The sequence below is a fragment of the Panthera pardus genome, unplaced genomic scaffold, assembly GCF_024362965.1.
Source record: "Panthera pardus isolate Hobbes unplaced genomic scaffold, ASM2436296v1 HiC_scaffold_16, whole genome shotgun sequence".
Classification (NCBI taxonomy): Eukaryota; Metazoa; Chordata; class Mammalia; order Carnivora; family Felidae; genus Panthera; species Panthera pardus.
The window spans coordinates 141,383,050-141,396,218 of record NW_026526721.1 but is presented as its reverse complement, the minus strand read 5'-3'; the positions used below and the strand labels follow the sequence as shown (position 1 = coordinate 141,396,218).

At 37.6% G+C, this 13,169-nt stretch overlaps 1 long non-coding RNA gene across 1 annotated transcript in view; it reads right to left on the bottom strand.

Annotated features, from left to right (window-relative positions):
- LOC109251385 (uncharacterized) overlaps positions 1–13,169 on the bottom strand; it is a 254,942-nt gene that overhangs the window by 93,103 nt on the left and 148,670 nt on the right. The window lies entirely within an intron of this gene.

Genomic DNA, 13,169 nt, shown 5'->3' with positions numbered 1-13,169 from the left:
CCTCAAGAATCTTGGGAACATATCAAGGAATATAAATCATGTCCCAAATAACCTTAATAAAAAAAGGAATGTAGTATTACAACAGATCTCATACTAGACTACTATTATTTTTATATGTCCAGGGCCACTTCCTTCGTCAGGCAATAGCATCATTCTCTGGAAGAACTATTCCTCCTCCAATCCCGACACTGATGTGAAGGCAGCCAATTATAGAAGCCACAGCCCTGGTTGGCCACAGTTGATAGGTCAGGAAATGTGCATATGACTTAGTCATATGACCCAAGCCAAGCCAGTCAAAGCATTTTTCACACTAAGAATGGAGGAAAGGGAGTGGGTCTTTTCTAATGACAAAGGCATGTGATGGCAAGTTTGAGCACTATTTACAGCCAAGTTCTCCCATATTTGGGAGACTCTACTCTGAAAAAATAAAGAACCACAGTGACAAGAGTAGAGGCAAAAACACAGACAGACGTGAGGGGATTGGAGTCCCAGGTTCTGGAGGCCCAGCCTCAACCCTGCCTTTTGGTAATGACATGAGATATCATTAGTTCTATGAAAGCAGAGGTTTCTGTATGTTTTTATTTACTAATGTATCCTCAGCATCTAGAACACTGCTTGGTGCCTAGCACATAGTAGACATTCGTGACATATTTTCTGAATGAATGAATAAATGAATGAGTGAATAATATCCTATAATATAGCCCTCTTTTTTTTTCTGAGTTAAAATTTTATTTTATTTTATTCTTTCCTTATAACTGAAGTCAGAATTACTCTTGAAATTTTTTACAACCCTATCTCAGAAGGAAAAAGAGGAAACGAGGCAAAGAGTAAGGGAATATAACATCCAAATATTTTCCTGGGCCAATAGGCTAGTGGTTCCAGACACTACCAGGACCAGATTCTATCAGAGTATTGCCCATCTCTGTCACCACAAATCCAGAGCTATTTTGAGTTTGAGTTATTACAACTTCTCACGTAGGATTTAGTCTAGTTTAATAAAACACAGGCTTGTCTACTTGGTTTCCAAGACTGCAGACTTTAGATTCTAGAAATCAAAAGACAGTCTGTCATGTGACTGCTTCCGTCTCTCTTATTTGCCTATGTCTTATTTATTTCCTTCCATGGACCAACGGGTAAGATATAAATAAGTAGCCAGGCAGTTAAAGACTGGCAGAAGTCTAAAAGGTTGTCAATGAGCTCATTGTCAACAGGAAATTCACATTAATGAGCTCAGATTGGCAGCAGTTTGATGTAACGTCCAGGGATTGAGTAGCTTGCAAACACCTCTAGCAGATCTGAAATACACAGCTTACTGAGAATCACATCATTATTGAAAAATTGCACGATATAATTCAATGTGCATGACGGTTGTGGCATCAGTAAATTAAAACAAAATAGAGGATTGCCTCTTTTTAATATCTATTAACTGCCTAATACATGTTGGGAGTTGTCGCACACAGAAGAAAAAATAGATACAGATCTCAGTCTATAGACTTAGACTCTAGCAGATGACTAAGACATGCTCACCAATTGTCAGATCAACCAGTCCAGGACAAAAGTGAACCCATATGGAATCCAGCCATGATGAAGAGTGTCAGGTGAGAAAAATGTCATAGTAAAGTTTTCATCAACTGTTGAGGAAATAGCTACTTTTCAGCTCTCTCTCATGCTACCTTAACCATCACCTCCCATGCCTGGTCTATCTATGGCTTTTGACATTTTTTTGGCTAAAGTCCAGGTACCTCCTCATGGCTTCCATAAATAATATTTATGGCCCATAATGCCACCACTTGGCCACTAACATAACCTGCCCTGCGCAGGCTGCTCTCCAGTACATAACACCTCCGGGACTATTTATTTGGCATATCCTATCCATAAAAGTTACCCGGTCCTACGTAATCTTAGTACAAGATAGAATGAACCATGACGGTACAATGCAACAATTTTCATCAGCTGAATTAATCTGGCTTTTTCGGGTTTTTTTGTTTGTTTGTTTATGCAAAATTTTAAAAGAGTAGATTGCCAATTATATATATATAATATATATATTATACATATATTATGCATATATATTATGTATATATAATATGTATATATGTGTATATATTATGTGTGTGTATATATATATGTACAATAAAACCTTGGATTGCGAGTAACTTGTTCTGTGAGTGTTCTGCAAGACGAGCAAACATCCCTAATACACTTTAACTTGATAAACGAGTGCTTACAATACAAGTAGTATGTGATGCCAAACATCACATGATCACAACAGAGCCAATGGTTCTTCTCTCTCTCTCGCTGTGGGATTGTGGGTGATCATCTCCCATGCTCAGATGCTCAGTCTCAGGCCGTGGTGTTTGGCAGAAATCGGTGATTTTTCAGAACATTGGAAGGTGCCCACAACTGACACTAGTGTATTTTTGTCACCTCAAAGCACCTATGGACAGTCCTTTGCTTTTCCATACCAGAGTAAGCTTAGGAATGCTTTGCTTCATTTCTAGGTCATTGGACAGGTTCTTTGTTAAAGTTGCATGAAAAGAAAAATTCCATTGAGCCAATAGATAGCATGATTTCATTAGTGACAGTGAAAGTTGTCCTACACATTAACCCTCCCATCTCTTGTCTCCCTCACACCAGCCACTAAGGTTTTTAAAGGTAATTGCAGGTTGATTTATTTTTCTTTATATTTTGTATTTTCTTTTATTTTGTATTATATTACAGTATTGTAATCATTTTTATATGAATATTTTTGAGTTGCAAAACGAATCATCTGAGCTTTCATTATTTCTTTTGGGGAAATTCGCTTTGATATACAAGTGCTTTGGATTATAAACATGTTTCCAGAATGAATTATCCTTGCAAACCAAGGTTTTACTGTATATGTGCATATTCATTATATATGCACTTATCTGTGGACTTATAAACATATGTTAAACATATACAGTTTATCTTGGTGAACATCCTGTGTGCTGATCAGTACTGTGGAGGGAAAACCAACTTACTGTGTTTATTATGTGTCTGCTCTGTATTTGTTAGTCTCCTCCTTATATATCCCTAGCCCCAAATTATTTCCTCTATTTCGTTCCACTGACTTTCCAATGAGAAAGAGACAAACAGTACAATCAGACTTCATTGTTCCTTTTCTCTTCTGGATCATATCCCTAAAACTTTCTCCTAACTTTCCGCCTACAAATAAAGACACGGTGCCTTTATAAAGGCTCCAGTGGGTCTAACAAAACTTAACAAAATAAATGTTTTGGAAGCATATTATTTTACTCTCTGATTCTTTTTACCAAACATAGAATTCAGAGGCAAGCCAAATGTAAAAATGAGAGACAAATGAAAACGTTTGTATATTGAAACCTACTCAGGAACTGCACCCATAGGAAACCCTTGAATATGTGCTTTAAAAGCAGATCTGGAATTGAACGACTATTTCTTCAAGTGTGGATCCTTGACTCAGTTTCTATTCTTCACTGAATAATTCAAGATGATGTCCATTTATTGAGATGGTCACAGCCCAGTATCTGTGTTAACTATTACAGGAAGGATTCTTCCAAAAGGTAACCAGTAGGATCGTTTCATCCATGAGGACAATAAAATGGAGCTATGCCACTCTGGCATGTTGATATTAGGTCACTGAATACTGTTACAAGTTAAGTCTCAGAGATCATCTTCCAGACCACTGTTCCACAAAGTAAGGTCCTTGTACCAGCAGCATCAGCATCATCTGGGAACTGGTTAGAAATATAAATTCTTGGCCCTATCCTAGACCTACTTACTCAGAAACTTGGAGGTACAGTCCATCCATCTGTGTTTCAACAAGTCCTCCAGGTGACTTTGGAATTCCAAGTTTGAGAATTCCTGCTCAAGATAGTTTCTTACTTTGGAAGTGAACCAACCGAACCCCAAAGAGGTGAAACAAGTTGCCCAAATGGATGACAAGAACCAGGAAGAAATCTCACAAAGCACAAAGTAAGGTTGCTTTGGGGGTTCTAGAGGACCAAAAACTCAATCGTCAGTATTTTTATTAGTCAGTGTCTTGACAGGAATTCCTTGGTGTGCTCAAATTTGGGTAATGTTTCATGTATTTACACAGGTATGGGTGAAGTGTAAAGAAACCACAAGGGGGAGACACAGTAGAAGAGCATATTCCACTCACAGGCCTAAAGAGGCAAAGGGTGCAGGACGTGGGGGTCAGCAGGGGGAAAAAGAGAGCCTTGAAAAGTGCAGTGATCTTTATTCATGGGTCATAGACAGCCTGAGGTCACCTCACAGGAGGTATCCAAGACCAAAAATCCCTGACATCACTCTCTACCTCCTTACCCTTACCCTTACCCTTACCCTTACCCTTACCCTTACCCTTACCCTTACCCTTATCCTTATCCTTATCCTTATCCTTCCAGGCCAACCCAACTGGAAGCCAGACGGCAAAGAAACTCATGTGCACAGTCTATACCGACACCCTCCCCAGGCAGAGTGGGGAGTGAGAAGGATGGAGAGTAAATTCAGAAGGGCAAATGGGAGATTTCTAAACAATATAAAATCAAGGATGGCCAGAAATTTCTGGAATTCATGATGCATGCTAGTAATTGGCTCCAACTACTTTCTTTTCAAGAAGGGATCCCTGAAATCACCCCACATTCAAAACAAAATACAGATATATCTTATTGTTAGTATTCCTTACTAACTGTTCCTACCTTCTTTATCAGCAGTAGAACTCCTAGATCTTAACTGGAAATGTGGCCATCACACCTAAAAGATAATATTTCACAGTCTCACGAGCAGTTAGGTATGCAATGTGACTAAGTTCTAGCCAATGGTACATAAACACAAATGATGTCCATAACTTCAGGGATTGTTCTTAAGGTTCCTCCTTCCAGTTGACTGCAAATTCAGGCAAAGTGTCTGGCATTCCAGGAGCCATCTTGGATCGTGAGTTCACATTGAGAAGGAATGACATACACAGAGGAGCATCGAGCTGGAAAGAGGCTGAATCTCTGACCCCCTGCAACACAAAGCCAGTCCTAGGCTGACCATCTATCTACTTCTTGACTGAGAGGGATGTATTTTTATATTCTCAAGCCACAATTATTAGGTGATTGCTATTACCTAAATCTAATTATAACTAACATACTCTGTATATACTAACAAGAAAATATCAGCAAAGGCATGTGTTAAGGGGTAAATTGTACCACTACCACCCACCCAAATTCATATGTTGAATTCCTGACAGCTAGTACCTCAGAATGTGACTGTATTTGCTGATAGAACCTTTAAAGAGGTGACTAATTTAAAGTGAGGCTGTTAGGGGGGGGTCCTAATCCAATCTGACTGGTGTCCTAATAAGAAAAGGAAATTAGGGCACACGGGGATAGCATGCACAAAGGAAGGGACATGTGAGAACACAGCAAGAAGGTGGCCATCTATAAGCCACGGGGAGAGGCTTCAGAAGAAAAAGCAAAAAACCTGAAGATGCCTTGATCTTGAACCTCTAGCCTTCAGAACTGTGAGAAAATAAATATCTATTATTTAAGCCACCCCTTCTGTGGTATTTTGTTATGGTAGCCCTGGCAAACTAAGACAACATGGTATTAAGTTAAAAAAGAAAGCAGCAAAATGCAGAATGGTATTATTTATGACTAATGTGCTTATGTATGAATACGTACAAAGGTCTGGAAATACACAGCGAAAAAGAAACAAAATGGTGACCAAAAGTGAGGAGCTACTGGGGGACCAGGATTGAGGATGGAGGTTAAAGGGGAATTTCACCTTCTATAGAAAAACATATGCAAGATTAGATGTGAAATTAAAGTGTATTTTTTAAATCTATTAACTTCTCCTCTGGTTTTGGCAGAACCTGGATTCTGCCGAGCAATTAAAATTGAAATCTGATGTGCTTGCCCATGGTGGTGACATCCAGTATAAAGAGAATCTCAGAACTGGGCACTGAGTTTGGCTTTTGCTGTTTTCTGTAAGCCCGGGCTGCTGTTCATTGTTGAAATAAATTGTACTGCAGCTCCATGGTCTGCAAAGTTGTGAGAGAGTCATTAGGGAATGAGGCCTATAGGGCTGTGGGGTCATGTTCATAAAGATCACATGCTAAGTTGTCTGGAATCAAACCCAGAAATATAGAGAAGTGGCAAGAAATCCAGTGGGATGAAATACAATCTGGTTATGAGACCAACAATAAGGAATGTGTTGTAATGTGACTTATACTGGAGAGGGAAAGAAAGAAGTCCTTCTATTGGAAACAATAGTAATTTAAAAAAATAGAATAATGATTTTGAATGACAGGACTGAAATTACCCCCAGGAAGGGCACATTTTGGAAACTACTCATGAAATTTTTTGGTCTGCACAGGGCTGTATAGAACAGACGTCCTTGGAATGTGTGTGTCCCCACATCTGTGTTTCCACAGAGAAGAAGTGGTCCCTAATGGAAGAAATACTCAGGATGTGGCATATGGAGAACTGCCCTGAGCTCTGGTGCCTATTGTAAGAATAGCATAGAGTTATAATTAGAGAAGCCAATGAATCACAAAGGACCATGGTAACATGGCAACCCTGGGAACAATGGGATGAGGAAATAGGTCACAGCTCTATCTGGCAGTGGGACAATGTTACTTCTGATTTCAACACCTGGGCCCAGTTAAGAGGAGATTACCCTGGAAAGAAAGGATTACAGGTTGAAAGTTTACATGGTTGAGTGTGGGGAGTTTTGTTAATAGGAAATGTGGCTATTCCTGTGATAGTAATGTTTTCAAGCAGCTAAGTAATACAAAAGAAAGACGAAACAAGAAAAACAGATGGGGAAAAATTACGCATAGGATCCTTTCACACAACAAAATTTAGGAAAACTTTTAAAGGGTGGGTAGATGTTGTAAGGGTGGAGTTTTGATCAGAGGGAGAATCTGAGAAAGGGCGTAAGTCTACCAAAAAGAAATAGGAGTTCACTTACTAAACTTAGGAGAAACTGATTAAGTGGACCAGATCTGGTGGTAGAAGAGACAAGATAGAGGAAGAAAGGAGTATCTCCTTAACCACAAGACAACAACCTGACAAAGAGCTCTAGGTATATCCCATTTCCAGTTGTCGTAACAACAGCATCCTCACCTTATGGTAATGGTGGTGTAACAGAAAAACATACAGATAAAGAGAGTTTTTAGAGGCAGGCCCACACAGTTAGCTTCCCAAGATCTGGAGGAAGGTCTTGGAGGAGTTTATGCTACCAGACCAAGGATGATGTCGAAATGGAGAAGGATCCTGACTTGAATATAGAAAGGTTCCCTTGCACCTGCGGCTAAGAAGGGCTTCGGGTCCTGCTTCTGTTGAGTCTGATTGGTGTCAGAGTCAAGCAGTAGGTCATACAGTGATTTACTCTCAATGTTTCCCTAGTTCTCTGCCAGGCTCAATGCTTAAGGGGAAATCCTTAAAATTAAGAGCAAGATCTAGAAAAGACAGGCACTCATTCAGTCGGTGCCCGAAGCCAGGGCTAAGACTGTTCTTCCTCCATTCCCACCACCCTACAGGTCTAGGCCTGCCCAGAGTGGGAAGGAGGGGGTGGGAAGTCAAAAACTCTGCATGCACCTCGTCAGAGACTGATTCCACCCAAGACTTTTCCTGGGAATGAAAAATAGAGTGTCCTTGAGGCAGATCTTCCCCGTCCCAACCCAACCACCAGCCCGTTGAAGTTTCTTCCATCATAGCCAAGCAAAATAAAATGATTTCTAGCTTAAAAGTACATGTGGTTGCACACCCCCAAAGAGGGCCCCACCCAAATACTGGCGATGGCCTGAATACTGCCCTGCAGGCGCTCCAAGGATAGCTGAAGGGATGTGGCGACCAGGGCTAAGAGTTCCCATCCAGGTGAGACCATCACACCACACCCTGGGCTGTAGCTGTTTCAGGTAGCTTAAGACGGCAAACACATTGCTTTCCAGCTCAGATGACCACTTCACCTGCTCCACTTTCCTCTCTCACCAAACCCTGCTGCACCTCCTCCTACCTAACAAAAGCCTGCACCCCTCAGACCAGCATTTGGCCCTGCCCGTGTTAGATGATACCTCCAAGAACGTCAGGAAAGAAATACTAGAGTCTTTCAGACATCACCATTAGTTCCAGAGTGGATGTCAGCTGGAAGCACCAGCGAAGAAAACTGCCTTCTGACTCTATGTTAGAGTGGTTTAAATCCTTTAAGTCCTGTAACTAAGTACACTTGGAAAAATGTCAGCCCTGCTCCCACCGCACAGGATAGACAGCCACGAGGAAGAGGTATTCATCTATTCTAGACCCTGTAAATGGATCCGGTCCCTTGCGCCATGCCACTAGGTAGAGATAGAACTGAAATCCAGTAGTCTTTGGGAATCCATCTTAAACTCCCACCACCAGCTGTTACTTCTTGCTACTGGAAAACTTCTTTGGCTCTCTATACCCATCCCAGGCTTTCCTTGTTTGGTGTATAATAGGTTTGAACATTCTCTTTGAATTCTGACACTATATCACTCTAATACAATGCTATAGAGCACAGTTGCACATACTGTGCACTGTTCAATTCCATAACACCATTCATATAGTTGAATTTTAATACTATTGATATAGATTCTCTGGCTTCACACACTCATGACTACTAATAAGAGACACTCCCACCTTTTGCCCTTGTTTTATGATAACTATACAGGCTGGGTTAGCCCCAACAAAGAGAAGTTCAGAAGTAGTTCTCAGAGGTAGAGATCTGAGCCAAGAGAAATAAGCAACCCATGTTCTGTAGGTTACAAGTCCCCTGGCTAGTTTTGAGATGTGGCTTCAGTTAGAGTTTCAGAATCAAAGATGTGAAAGCTGCCTTTGTATTGTTACTTTTCAAATGTAGCCATACATTAACATTTTATTAACTCAGAAGCAGTGCCAGTTTTCAATTTTCTTTCTTTTTTTGCTTCAATCTTTCATCTTTTCCAGATTAAAATTTATGAATTCAGTTGAATTATGCCTTGTGACTCTACCTAGATTTATTTCCTTAGCTCCTTTCCCCCAAAACACTGCTCTTCTGAAGTAGATGAGTAGCTAGCTATTAAGTCCACGAGTTTATGCTTTCAATAATATGTGAATCATTTGAACGATATATAAGTTTGGGGGATTATTTTAATTTTATACAACTAACATTACAAGTTGTCATTCTGTACCTTGCTCTTTTTGTTCAAAACCAAGTTTTTAAAATTCATCTGTAAGATTCACATCCTTCAGCAATTTCTTTTTTCTTATTCTTGGAGTTCTTTATGAATTCTGGAAGTGTTTCCTTTTTCAGATATATATACTCTTCTAGTCTAGTTTTGCTTTTAAATTGTTTATGTTATCTTTAGTCATATATATTTTTAAAGTTTCAACCTAGTCAAATGTATCAATGTTTCCCTTCTGATTTCTGTCTTTTTAAGTTCTGATTAAAATATTGTTCCCAACACTGCACAAAACTATAGGTATCACGATTCCAGACCTCATTGTATTACAAAGATGTAGTAATCAAAACAGTATGGTACTGGCACAAAAATAGACATTTAGATCAATAGAACAGAACACAAAACCTGGGAATGAACCCACAACTATAAATAGATTATATACTTTTCTCCCTAAAGATCTTGCCCAATATTACTAAAAAATATTCCTAGTCTTCATGCTATTATGACTAGGGTCATTTTAAAATTTAATTATACTTTTGAGTTGGTTATTCCTGGAGTATTAGAAGGCTGTTGATTTTAAAATATTAATCTGGATCCAGGAAATTTGCTGAACTTTATTTAGTTTCAACATCTTGTGAATATATCCTGCTAGATTTTCTAACCAACAATTTATCAGTTGCATATATGATAATTTTCTCTCTTCCTTTCCAAATCTTACACTGCCAATTTCTTTTTCTTATTCTATTGCATTGGATAGGACTACCAGGACACTGGTGAATAGTAATAATTACAGATGCATCTTTATTTTGTTCTTGATTTTAATGGAAATTCTTTTAAATTACTTGAATTATGATGTTTTTATGTGTTTAGATTTTTTATATTTTTTCAAGTAAATAAACTTCTTCCTAGTTGCTGAGATTTTTTGTTTTTAATTTTTAACATTTATTTACTTTTGAGAGACAGAGAGAGACAGAGCATGAGCAGGGGAGGGGCAGAGAGAGAGAGGGAGGCACAGATCTGAAGCAGGTTCCAGACTCCAAGCTGTCAGCACAGAGCCCAGTGCAGGGCTCAAACTCACCGAATGCGAGATCATGACCTGAGCCAAAGTCAGATGCTTAACCGACTGAGCCACTCAGGCACCCCTGCTGAGAATTTTTAATCATGAATATTTATAAATTTTGTCAGGATCTTTGAAGATGATCATAGGTTTTTCTCCTTCAATGTATTGTTGTGGTGTACCATTGATGGATTTTCTACAGTTAAGCTATCTTGCATTCTTGGGATAAACTCTATTTGGTCAAGATATGTTTTATATACTTCTAGATATGATTTATTGGTATCTGAAAGGTTTTTTATCTCTTTGTAAATCAGCTTCTCTTGTTTGTACACAGTCTGTCCAATTTTGATGTGAGTCTAAAATTAGTTGAAAAGTTTCCTCTGAAACAATTAAATTAGAAGGGGATTATTCTTAAAGGTCTGATCAAATAAAACCCTCTGTGGTTGGTACCTTTACACAAAGCTGAGAAAAGGAGATGTATTCTCCAAATTCACTCTCTTTCATAGTCATTTGATAAATCTGGCTTTATTTCCCTTGAATCCATCTTGACAGCATTATGTACTGCCTGGTAGTTATCAGAAACCTGGCACAAAATGCCTAATTTGTTCATCGTTTATTATATAACTACATTATCTCTAGCTATGCTCTTTTTTATTTCTAAAGTTGTTAATTTATGCTTTATTGCCTTTTATCAAATGCATGAGTATTTCAAATATTGAGCTTTGAGTTTTTGTTAATCATTTCAATTATTTCTTTAGCTATATCCCACAAGTTTTGATATGTAATTTGTATTTTTATTTCATTCTAAATATTTGTTTTCCCACTGCAATTTTACAAATGCATGAATATTTACAAGTGTAGTTTAGTGCTGAAATACATATATTTCTATTGTCTTTCTATTATTTCCAATTTTATTACTTTGTGTTCAAGGATCATGGTATATATGATACTTAGAGTGTCATTTAGACTTACTTTGTAGCCAATTTTTATAATTATACCCTGTGTATACTATAAGTAATATATACATAACTTTTATACACATATACACACACATGTTGGGGATAGAAATCATATATCTCTGTTAGCAGTTTGTTAAATCTGTTACTAAAATCTTAAATATCATTCATAATGCTTTTATCTCTGTGACTTGTAAGTTTCAGAAATGCGTGTGTTACAACCTTCCTTTGGGGAACAGAATTTCCCATTTATTCTTATAGTTCTGCCATTTGTTGTTTTATATGTTTGGAGGCTACATTGTTTAGTGCATACAGATTCATGATGGTTATAGCTTCTTCAGTCAATTGTTATCATTAGATAATATCTCTATCATTATTAGCATTTTTTATATACATTTTTAAATGTTTCTTTATTTTGAGGGAGAGAGAAATAATGCTAGTGGGAGATGGGGAGGGAGAGATGGAGAGAGAATGTCAAGCAGGACCCACACTGTCAATGCAGAGCCCAATGCAGGGCTCGATCTCAAGAACCACGAGATCATGACCTGAGCCAAAACCGAGTCAGATGCTTAACTGACTGAGCCACCCAGTGGCCCACATTACATTTTATATGATATAAAAATTGTTAAACTGGCTCTTTTTTGATAACACATAAATTTATTTAAAATAAATTTTTTCCTAAAAATTCAAAATCTCAAATCACTTAGTTTAATTTCATACATTTCCAATTCAAAGGTAAAATTAAGAAGCTGGTATCTCCTTTTTTTCCCTTGATTGAGGTATAATTGACATATGATTATATTAGTTTCATGGATATAACAAAATGATGTGATATGTGTAAACACTGCAAAATGATCACCATACGTCTAGTTTCCCCTATCACCATATAAAGTTACATAATATGCAGTACAATATTATTAACTATAGTCCTATGCTGTACATCACATCCCAATGATTTATTTATTTTATGACCAGAAGTTCAGACCTCTTGATCCCCTTCTCCCATTTCACTCAACGCCACAATTCTCTCTAAACTGGCTCTTGTATTAGTATTTACCTAGTATATAATTTTCCATTCCTTCATTTTCAAACTTTCTGAATTAAAATGTTATTTTAAATATGATAAAATTATTCACACATGAACAAGAGTATAGAGCCTGAGAAAATTAATCCCATTATGGCCATAATGCAAATTCAACAGTCAGCAAGACTTTGCCCACACTTGCTTTATCTATTTTTTCTTTTTTTTTTTTTTTTGCTATAGTATTTTATAGAAAAATTCCAAACCTCATGTCATTTTACCCTTGCATACTTGCAAGGTGTCTCCAAACATACAAGCATTTTCTTACATATCTACCCTGTCACTTGCACTTCGAATAAAATTAACACTAATTCCTTGGTGTTATCTGATTCCAATTTAGCATCAAATTTACCAAGAGTCTAAAATGGCTCTTGTTGTTGTTGTTGTATTTTTGTTGTTGTTGTTGTTTACAATTTGTTCAAATGAGGATCTAAACAAGATTCACGTATTATGCATTATTTTTGGTTGTGGCTTTTTAATCTAGTGTAATCTTTTCCTTTTTTTCTTTTTCTTTTTTTTTTTTTTTTTTCTTTTCATGCCTATCTTTCTCCAAGACCCAGGTCAGTTTTCCCATAGAAGGCCCTACATTCTGTTTGCTTCATCCTCACTGTTATGTCATTTAACTAGTTTTTCTGTCCCTGTGTTTCCTGTAAACTGGAAATTATCTCTAAGGCTTACGTGCACATAGGTTCAACACTTTGGGGCAACATTACTTCATTAAGTATACTTCTGTGGGCTTCATATCACTTCACCTCTGGAGGCATACTGTAAATGGTGTTGTTTCTGTCCTACCATCTTATTCTAATTCTTCCTCTAATGAAAAGCCTGTATATTCTATTTCTATCATTTCAATTACTATTCTTAATTTCTCAATATGCTTATCTATGTAGACTTTATGTTAATATC